General features: G+C 45.5%; 1 long non-coding RNA gene across 1 annotated transcript; it reads right to left on the bottom strand.

The window, feature by feature from the left end:
• Positions 1 to 5,629: 5,629 nt before the first annotated feature.
• On the bottom strand, positions 5,630 to 7,589 carry LOC311594925. Its single transcript, XR_014778250.1, has 3 exons — positions 7,324 to 7,589; positions 6,407 to 7,123; positions 5,630 to 5,733 (listed from the first exon to the last, which is right to left on the bottom strand). It is a non-coding gene; the product is annotated as an uncharacterized lncRNA (long non-coding RNA).
• Between the last annotated feature and the right edge of the window lie 1,997 nt (positions 7,590 to 9,586).

The raw sequence follows: 9,586 nt of genomic DNA, 5'->3' as shown, positions 1-9,586 counted from the left end.
CTTACAGTCTACTGCATGCACACGAAATAATATTACTTACCCAAACGGGAACTCCTTAAGAGAGAGAAAGAAACATGGGGTGGGGGGTGGGGTGGATAAAGAAAGAAGAGAGGAAAGGAAAAATCCAACAATTAATTTCCAGACATGGGAGGGGGGAGGAAGGCGGTGGTGTCCAGGTTTTCTTCCACCCTTGCTGGCTTTTTATCCCAGTACAGCCCTCGGTCTATTTCTGGAACACGATCAAACCCAGATGCTATTTTTAGCAAGTACTGAAAAAACCTGCACACACAAAGGCATTTCGCTGGAACGTTGCGTTCAAAACATTAAATGCTCACCAAATGCCCCCTCCTCACTTGTTTTTTGCCCTAGACCCTCTTGCATTGCTGCAGATGCTTTTAAAACAGAAAAAAAAAACCACCCAAGTATTTCTTCTAGTCTCCCTCCCTCATATTAACTCCCTATGCTTCTGCCTGTTGCAAGCAACACACAGTCTCCCAAGCTGAAGGCGTTGGAGTGGTTGTGTTCTTAGAGCTTCAAGGTCTCCATTGACCAGATCTGCTACATGTTGAAAAAATGGGCGCGGGGGGGTGGGGTGTCTTAGCCCCTTACCCCAGAAGAGCTTTCCTGGGAAGCTCAAGAGCCTAACGCTAGCCACCATGGACATCCCCAAATGAAGGGCGGGGTGGGGGGGAATCATCTATACCGTTCCCACATTCCTCATACATGCTTTGCAAAATCGCTTGGTGTTTGCAACACACCGCCTTTGGATATGTAAATTTTAAAAGCTGCACGTGTGTGTGTGTGTGTGTGTGTGTGTGTGTGTGTGTGTGTGTGTGTGTGTTGCGTTCTAGTAATTCACTATGAGGAGGATGGAGAAAATAGACTCCTGAAGACAGCTTGGAGCAGCCGCCTCGAGTCTCCTTTGCCTGCCTGCGTCAGTCATCAGCTGCTGACGTCACGTGCAGATTCTCCTCTTTGGTGGGTCTGGTTCTACCTAGAAGAGGCTTCTTGCTCAGAGACAGCGCTTTGTGTTCGGGCGCAGCCACTGAGCAGGCGAGGCAGCCGAAGTGGGTGCCACCCCGGGCTGGGGCTGACCATCAGCAGAAGAGGCACAGGCTGTGCTGAGGGCCCCCGAGGGGCGTGCCTAGCTGGACTGCCCCCTCCCCAAACACCCCGCGGCCTATTGCAAACTCGGTGCACAGACTGCCGCGCGCGTGCTTTCCCCGCCCTTTCGCATCTGGCCACAGTAACAGAGCAGGCTATGGCTATAACTCGGATTAATTTTCTGTTTGTTGGCCAGATAGCCCCGTCTCCTCGAGTGACGCAAATAACAGATTCTATGGCTCTCCCGCCTCTCTCCAGCTCTCGATCCCTTCCCCCTCCTTTTTCTTTCTCTTCTTTTTTCCTGCGCCCACGCATCCTGCTTGGTCTCCCACGGAATCAGCCAGCTACAGCTTCTCAGAGAGCAATGATCTGAGTTACAGAGAGACGGACTCCCGGTGCAGGGACATATAAGCCTCAAATTGACCTCGAGAGCGTGCACACTAACACACACACACACACACACACACACACACACACACACACACACACACAGACACACACTGAAACAGGTAGTCTTTTGCCAATGACCAGCAGCTCTCTTTGGGAGTTGTCTGCTGGTTGGGGGAAAGCCTAGAGGCGAGGGCCTGGGCTTGCTTTTGCAGTCTTTTTCTCTTTGACACTAATGAGGGAACCCGCCCCTACAAATAGAGGGTATTGGAGAATATGCAACTTTCTTTCCATATGAGGAAGAAATTCAACAAAGGCTTCAGCTGTCTCTAATCATGTTATCGAGCCTTTTTGAGGCCAGGAGACGCTTTACTCTTAAATGCCAGCAGATTTTTTTTTCTTTCTTCTTCTTAAAATAATGACCCTTAAAAATTAGCTCACTGGATAAGTGTTATTTTCAAACTAGTCTGAATGACCCTTGTTTCACGACGATCTGTTTGTATGTCTCTCTGGGTATGTGCCTGAATGGGAGGTGTTCAGAAGCAATGCCACACCTCAGCATGACAAAGGGTTTCTTGATCAGTGGAGGTGGGAAGGTCTGCACAAATGACGCACAAATTGCCCTTCTCAGGTGCACACAGCGCTGGATCTCCTGTGAACGATCTCTGCCCTGAGAGTGGGAAAAACTAGGAAGTCAGAGGCTACACACAGGCATTGCAGGCATGAACCATCTCCTTCCTTAACCTTAATTATCAACTTTCCTTTACAGTCCCTTTGCTGGATGCCAATAAACAATTAGTCAGGGGTTACCAGGGGTTACCTTGGGCTACAAGGTCTGGAAAAGAAGGATCATGAGACTTCGGATATTATGTCCCTCCCCAGGCCCTCCTAGGCTTTGTTTTAAGTATAAGCCCCGGCAAGTCTCTTCAGTTTTTGTCTGTGGCTTAAGCTTGAGAGGGACAGAGGACGTCTGCTCCATTCGGAGGACACCCGCCGGCAGCCCATCAACAGCTGTTTATTTTTAGCTCTCTGACTGCACATATGTATGTATGCATGTAAAACTGTTGCTGCAATGGGCTGCCGTGAGTCCAGAAGAAGCATCAATGAGAGGGAGACAGTTGCCGTGGTTCTTTTCCTAGGGATGACTTATCATATGGGGTTATCAGATGTGACCAAGCAGACATGAAATGTAGGCAGTATTTCAATGTACTATTCTTGGATTAACAATAGTGTCTGGCTAACGGTGTATTTAAGGCACAGAGGTAGGCTTTTAGACACAAGATATAAACACAGATGAGGACTCGCTCACAGGAAATATTAAATTTCTACATAAATGGCATAAAATGTATAGAGGAGATGCAATTTAGGGTAGTGTTGAGCTCTCTGTGCTCTATTTGGTGGTGGCAGGCCACCATGCTGGACTAGAGAGCACAGAAAAATTCATTCATGATTCCCAATAGTTTTCCGGAAGCCCTGAATAATAAAGAGTTGGGGGTGGTTGAAATGGTCCTAGGCCATGCCAGCCACAACTTTGAGGGCAGAAACTGAAGAAAGATAACCTAAGTGGAGCCACCTGGAGGATTTGTTGGCTCTGCTTTCCCTTCCAGAAGAAAGTGACTCTCTGCCTTGTATGCTGGTAGGCTGCAGTCGCAGGACGGGTTAGACTGCCTGAGCAGGACTAGCAAACATAGCCTACACCGTTGCAGAGTCCTCTACAGCCCCCACATCTCATGTTCTGTTTCCCTCAGTCGGGTTCTACGGTGCATGCCTGGGTTGGAGTGGATGACCTTGGCTTTCCCAGCTGTCTCATCATTCTTTGTTAAGAGCTCTGGTGCCCAATTCCTGTCTAAGCAGTCAAACCAAAGACTCAGGGAATTAATAGACTGACATGGAACCTGTCCAAGATGAAAACCACTCTCTGCATTTTCAGCCCATCCCTGGATCACAAGCAGGAATGGGGTTCGATTCCCCTGGTGCTCCCCTCAGAGAACGCACATGAGTAACTGTGTATCATGTGGCTCTCTCCTCTCTTCCAGCATCAGTGAAGCCAGAAAATATCCTGTCTGGGTCTCTTCTCTCCTTTCTTTCCAAACACTAAGGAAAACACTAATGGGTAAAATACTGTGTGTGTAGCAGGAAAGAAACATGCAAGTCTCAGAAGACTCAGGGAAGGATGGTAGCTAAAATACCAACTATACATAGCTACTGTATCAGGCCCTTAAACAAAAATGATGACATTAAATCTCACAGAGTCTCTCTAGGTATCATAATATTGGCAATTGCCTCATAGGGTCATGGAGTAAAGAAATCACTCCCTAACCATTAGTTATTATTTTTCTTATTTTAAAGTCAAGGAAACTGAGGTCAGAAAATTTAAATGAGTTGCCTAAAATCCTTAGAACTTGAAGCTGCAAAAACTAGGAATCAGCCAGGTGTGGTGGCTCACACCTCTAATCCTAGCACTCTGGAGGCAGAGGCAAGTGGATCTGTGTTCAAAGCCAGCCTGGTTTACTGAGTGAGTTCCAGGACAGCCAGGGCAACACAGAGAAACCCTGTCTCAAAAACAAACAAACAAAACCAAACCAAAACAAAAAACAAAACAACAACAAAACAAAAAAGAAAAACAGACCCACAACCAACCAGCTGACCAACCAACAACAAAAATAAAACAGAAAAGGAAAAAGAAACCTGGGGATCAGATCTGATTCCTATCTCTGCGGCTGCAATGTGTACTGCCCATGTCAACTCTAATATGCTTGCTCAATTCCCACCCTAGCCTTTAGCTTTCAAGTTCTAGACTCCATCATTTGGAGGTGGCCATGAGTGAGGCTTTCTCAGAAGCACCTGGATTTGTAAAGCTGATTTACTCCTACAAAGGAGATCTTTAAAATCAAGGAATGCTACCTCATTTCCCTATAGTCTGCAAGGCTCTCTGTGGAAGGAAAGAATTACTCCAATACCAAAAAAAAAAAAAAAAAAAAAAAAAAAAAAAAAAAAAGCCTCTGACTAGCTCCAGCTAATTCTAGCTAGCTCAGCCTCAGCCCAAACTTGAGGGGTTTGTTTGAAACCAAATAGACAAGATGGAGACAAATCAAATTTCTCATTCCATTCAGGCTGCTGCAGCAGCACTTATGTCTCTACACGGAAAGATGCAAGCCCCTTGGGTGGGACCAGGGAGAGATGGGATGAGTCTTACGAGAGAGCTGCCTTGCATGAGCACCTTGGGCTGACCAGGCATCTCAGCTGTTCTTTTTCTCCTTTAGAAACTGGTGCCTCTGTTCATTTCTCTGATTCTGAAACATTTAGAGACTAAGCCATTAGCCCAGAGAGGGGTAAAGGGGGGGGGGCGGCGACAAGCCACAGCACGCATAATATAAGCTATTTTACCATTCCCTTCCCTTGTTTAAACACATGTTTTCATCACTTAGCCTGATCGAAAGGTATATTCAAGCTTTGGGAAACATTTCCTAGAAACCAGTGTATTTTTTGAAGGTTTGAGGATGAACAGCCTAAAAGATCGCTTGGTTGCTGGGAAGAAATGACTAGAATGTCGTGCTCCCTGGCCCACCTTTTCTGTTGTCACAAACTGCAAAATGTTCTCAGTTCTCTAGTCACCTGACAGCATTTAACACTATTCAACCCCAGAAGAGTTAAGACAGTACCTACACACACCTTCGCTGTCCAGAAGCAAACCCCTCCCTACCCTATCTCATTCTAACTGCAAGGCTTCTTGGAGAACCAGATGATAGGGTTTCCCAAGCTTTGCCGCTGAAAGGCACATGCTGCAAGATGAGCGTCCTCCAGAGATATCTGGAGTAGGTTTCATAGTGAAGATCTAGCAAAGATTAAGCCAGAGCAAACATATGATAGGGAGCAGAAGCTGAGGGGGTGGGGGTGGGGGGCGTGGAGGGTCAGGAAGGCAGCATTCTCTAGAGGCCAAGCAGCAAATCGCCAGAGGTTTAGAAGCATAGACCACAGGAGGAGAAGAATGACCGGAGGGATGCTTAGAGACACCTGCGGAAATTTAGCTTGTGATGGATAGTGGTCTATCTCCCAGAATTCAGCAGGCAGAGTCAGCACCATCACAAATTCATGGGTCTTTGGGGAGTCAGAATTAGCAGAACACCATACCCATAAGTCAGCTTTGCCATCAGCTGTTGATCTTGTACGCTTAGGTCTGATAGGCCAACAGTAACAAATGTAGATTGTACTCTTCTGTACTTCCCATGTCGCAGGTGTAGGCTGCGAAACAAAGGAAGCCCTGGCTGACATATCTGTTATATTCTTGGCAAGCCACCTATTGATTAATGAATTGGATTTGAATATTGTCATTAAGAAGGGAGACAGCTTAGATATGAAAAACCTAGTATCTCCTATCAATTCTAGGTTAGTCCTAAATGTGGAAAGAGAGGGAATATATTTATATTTTGTTTGAGTACTGGGGATAGAACCCAGGGCCTCACATATACTACATCATTTACTGCTGAACAATTGAGCAATAGGCTCAGCCTCTTTTAAAATTTTTATTTATTTGTTTATTTTGAGACACATCTTACTAAGTTACCCTGGCTGGCCTTGAACTCATTCTGTGGCTTAAGTAAGCCTTGGATTGACAATCTTTGTACCTCACTGTCTCATGTAGCTGGGCTAATAGGCATGTGCCACTAAGGCCTGATTTTTTTTTTAAAGAGAGTCCAGTGCTATCCTTGACTCCTGAAGTAGTCAGTCTTTGGTGTCAGCTTGATTTTTCCAGGATACTGTGGAGCCCTATGAACATTTATAGCTGTTCTGGGGTTTCCTGCAAGGGCTCAAGTTAAGAAGAACCAAACAGAGGACAGGCTGTCTCATAAGGTGGGTTTTCCTCAGCACTGGATTTCTGAGATCACTACAAACCACCCTAGACAGCGTCACTTACCTCATCATCTGGTAGTCTTGGGACCCATGAAGAAAAGTCTTGGGTCTCCAGGGGAAACATCTACAGGGAAGCCATCACCATGTGGTAGAATGAAATGCACATTTAATTGGAGAAAAAAAATTCTGTATCGAGGGGCAATGCAATTCAAAACATCTTTCTCTCTGTCCTCCTCTCTGCCCTCATATTCTTAATCAGGCCCAACAGTCGTGAGCAAAGCTGCTTCACTAGGTCTAACTGGGATTAAGGGATTTCTGGTCTTTGCATCCGGTTTCAATGACATCACACTCAGCTATACTCTGGGTCTCTTCCCTGAGTGTGATGGCTCAGGCAGAGCATTCAGTGACTTCGTTCTGGAAGAGGGAGGGTTTTTCCCCCCTCTGGTTTTCCTGATCAGGGGACTGAGTGTTAGCTGAGTCTGGTGTGAAGAGGAGACAGAAGAAAGGGAAAACAATGGTAGCCATCTCTATATGGTTCAAAGAGGGGGTTGCCAGAGACAAAGCCATGCCCCATGGGACAGACAGCTCAGAGAGAGAGCTGAGTGGGTGGCAGATGGAGAAAGGGTGGTGGTCACGAAGGGACTATTATGGCGAGGGTTAATAGGAAGATGAAGGTGAGCAGCAACATTGCAGAAAGCAGGAGGCAAAGGATGACATGCGTCCTGGGTGTCTGGGCACTGCTCTGAAAACTCATCTGGTCTCCTCTTGGTCGCTGGTGCTCCTACAACAAGTGAGAGGAAAGGGACATGGCGTCAGCAACCCATATTCCAACACTCACACTTCCCTGCTGGCATCGAGCTCTAGGCTGTCCCCTCCCCGTCTTCCCTGGCATTATTTAGACTTTTCTACAGACAGGAGGAGTCCAATGGGGGAGTATGTTCAAGGAAGGCTACAGTTGGGCAAAAGGATGTGCACCCTTACCAGTTGTAGGTGTCCAAATATGTGTTCACTCCCAATTGGCAAAATCTGCAACTACTCATCAAGAAGCCCCATTTCTGGCAAAGTGGAGTTTGTGGTATTAGCAATTCAAACTGAAAGCAGCTGTTCCTCCCACCAGCAGCTAAAGGCTGGGGGGTTACATTATGGGCAAATATTTTTAGCTTAGCCACTCTATTTGGGCCAGTGATACCCAACCAGTCACAGAGAAGACACTAATGAAAAGCTGCTCTTGTTAGCTCTATGTTTTCAGTAGGCATCAGTCTGACCCTATTGTGACATCACAATAGGAAAGGAACAGCTAATGGGAGGTCAGGAGTTGAAGGAAGGAGAGCTGGGTGTGATTAGAAGGCATGATCTCTCTATATAGTTGAGACACACACAGCCAGGGAAACCAGAGACCAGCATCCCGCCCAAAGCAGGAGTGAGAACCCTATTACTTACCGAGATCTCAAATCCCTGGGAAGAATTAGCGTGGCCGTGCTCTGAGGTTCTCCTGGGTAGGTTGAGAATATTTACATCTTCTCATTCGTATGGCCAGGAGTACTGAATTAATATTTGATTTTCCCCAGGGCCCTAGATAACTCTTAAGGCTTGACTGGTAAAAGATTCCCCTAAAACACATGTGCCTAGGATGATTTCTAGTTCAAATGCTTAATGGCAGGGGAGGTGAATGAGGAAGCAATCTAACACAAGAAAGGGGAAACTCAGGAAAGGCCCTGCATGGATACCAGAAGGCTTTTACAGAATTTATTTCCTGTAATTAAAAAGCCCAACTTATTGGGGCTCAGTGGTTAAGAGCACTTTTTGCCTGATCAGAGAAAGAGAACTCAGATCCCATTACCCATGTTTTGTGGCTTATGATGCTTCTAACTCCAGCTCCTAGGGAGCTGAAAAGCATGCTTCTGGACTCCATGGCTCCAAACACATAGACGTAGAAAGAACAACAACAAGAACACACCACACACACACACACACACACACACACACACACACACACACACCACTCTTTAAAAAAAAAAAAAAGCCCTTAGAACTCAGGCCCAACCAGCACCAATCAGAAAGTCAGGGTTTAAGCTAACGACAGCATTCTGACCTTCATGCTGCCACTGACTCCTTAAACAAAGACCAGAAGGGCCTCTGTAGTTTGATTTCTCGACATGTGCATGTACTGCCGCCTGCCATACCTCCCTCACAGAATCTTACCTGTGAAAAACTTAGTATGAAAATGTTACATAGGCTAGAAAAAAAAACCAAACCCTCACTGTCCCGGAAATTCTTTCCTGGCTATATGATGGCTGCCCCACCTTCTTCAATGTGAGTATAATAGAGTGGACACAGCCATCTAATGAATTGCCTTGAGCTTATATATATATATATATATATATATATATATATTTTTTTTTTTTTTTTTTTCTTCCAAAAGCAGGATTGAAATGTTCTGAGACCCAGAAAGCTTATGGAGCAATCTCAGAGCCAAGGCCCACCTATTTATATTAGATGCTGAGAGCAAACTCCACTTTCTACTTGGCATCCTTCCTTGGTTTTTGTTTCTCTTCAACTATGAATTAAGAAGGCGAAACTACCAGGGACTTGTATCTAGTGTTTGGTCTCAGTCATCTCTCATGTAAAACTCAAGCAATGGTGTTCAGTAAACATTAAATAAACTTATGGAAGTAAAACACTTAGAGTTGTATTGGTGCCCAGTAAATATCAGAATAAATTACAAAAGAAGCAGAAGAAATCAGACCAAAATGCTCAGAGGCTTCAAATTAATATCCACGGGGCAAAAAAGCGTGGCTGCGATAGAATTTTACCATCTGGCCAGTAGAGGGCACTCCAGAGTAAATGGATTTATGTCTACATTTTCTTCAGTTCTTCGTAAAAGAAATCTCTGCTCCAAGACGTTTTCTCTACTAGAAATCTCATTTTAGAGCAAATTAGAGAGTTAATATCGTGACCCAGCCTTGTTTTTAGAGAACATGTAGGCTCATGAGACAGGCTCAGTCCCCTGTCAAAGTTCAACTCCTGTGCTGAATGGGATAAGGAAGCCTCTAGAGCTCCACCAGAGATTCCGGACTGAGACTCATGGCTAACGTATCTCTGGACCTTGGAGTGTTGAAGACGCTGTCACTTCCCACTCATTCCTCATTTCACAAACCACTACATTACCATTACCACTCCCAAAGAGCATTAGTAACAACTTGCCACAAAGGTATCCTAAAGTCTAAACATTCCTCTGCTCCCC

Source organism: Acomys minous, assembly GCF_964271855.1.
Source record: "Acomys minous genome assembly, chromosome: 3".
Taxonomy (NCBI): domain Eukaryota; kingdom Metazoa; phylum Chordata; class Mammalia; order Rodentia; family Muridae; genus Acomys; species Acomys minous.
Note: the sequence above shows the minus strand (reverse complement) of the source record. Positions and strands in the feature narration are given on the sequence as shown.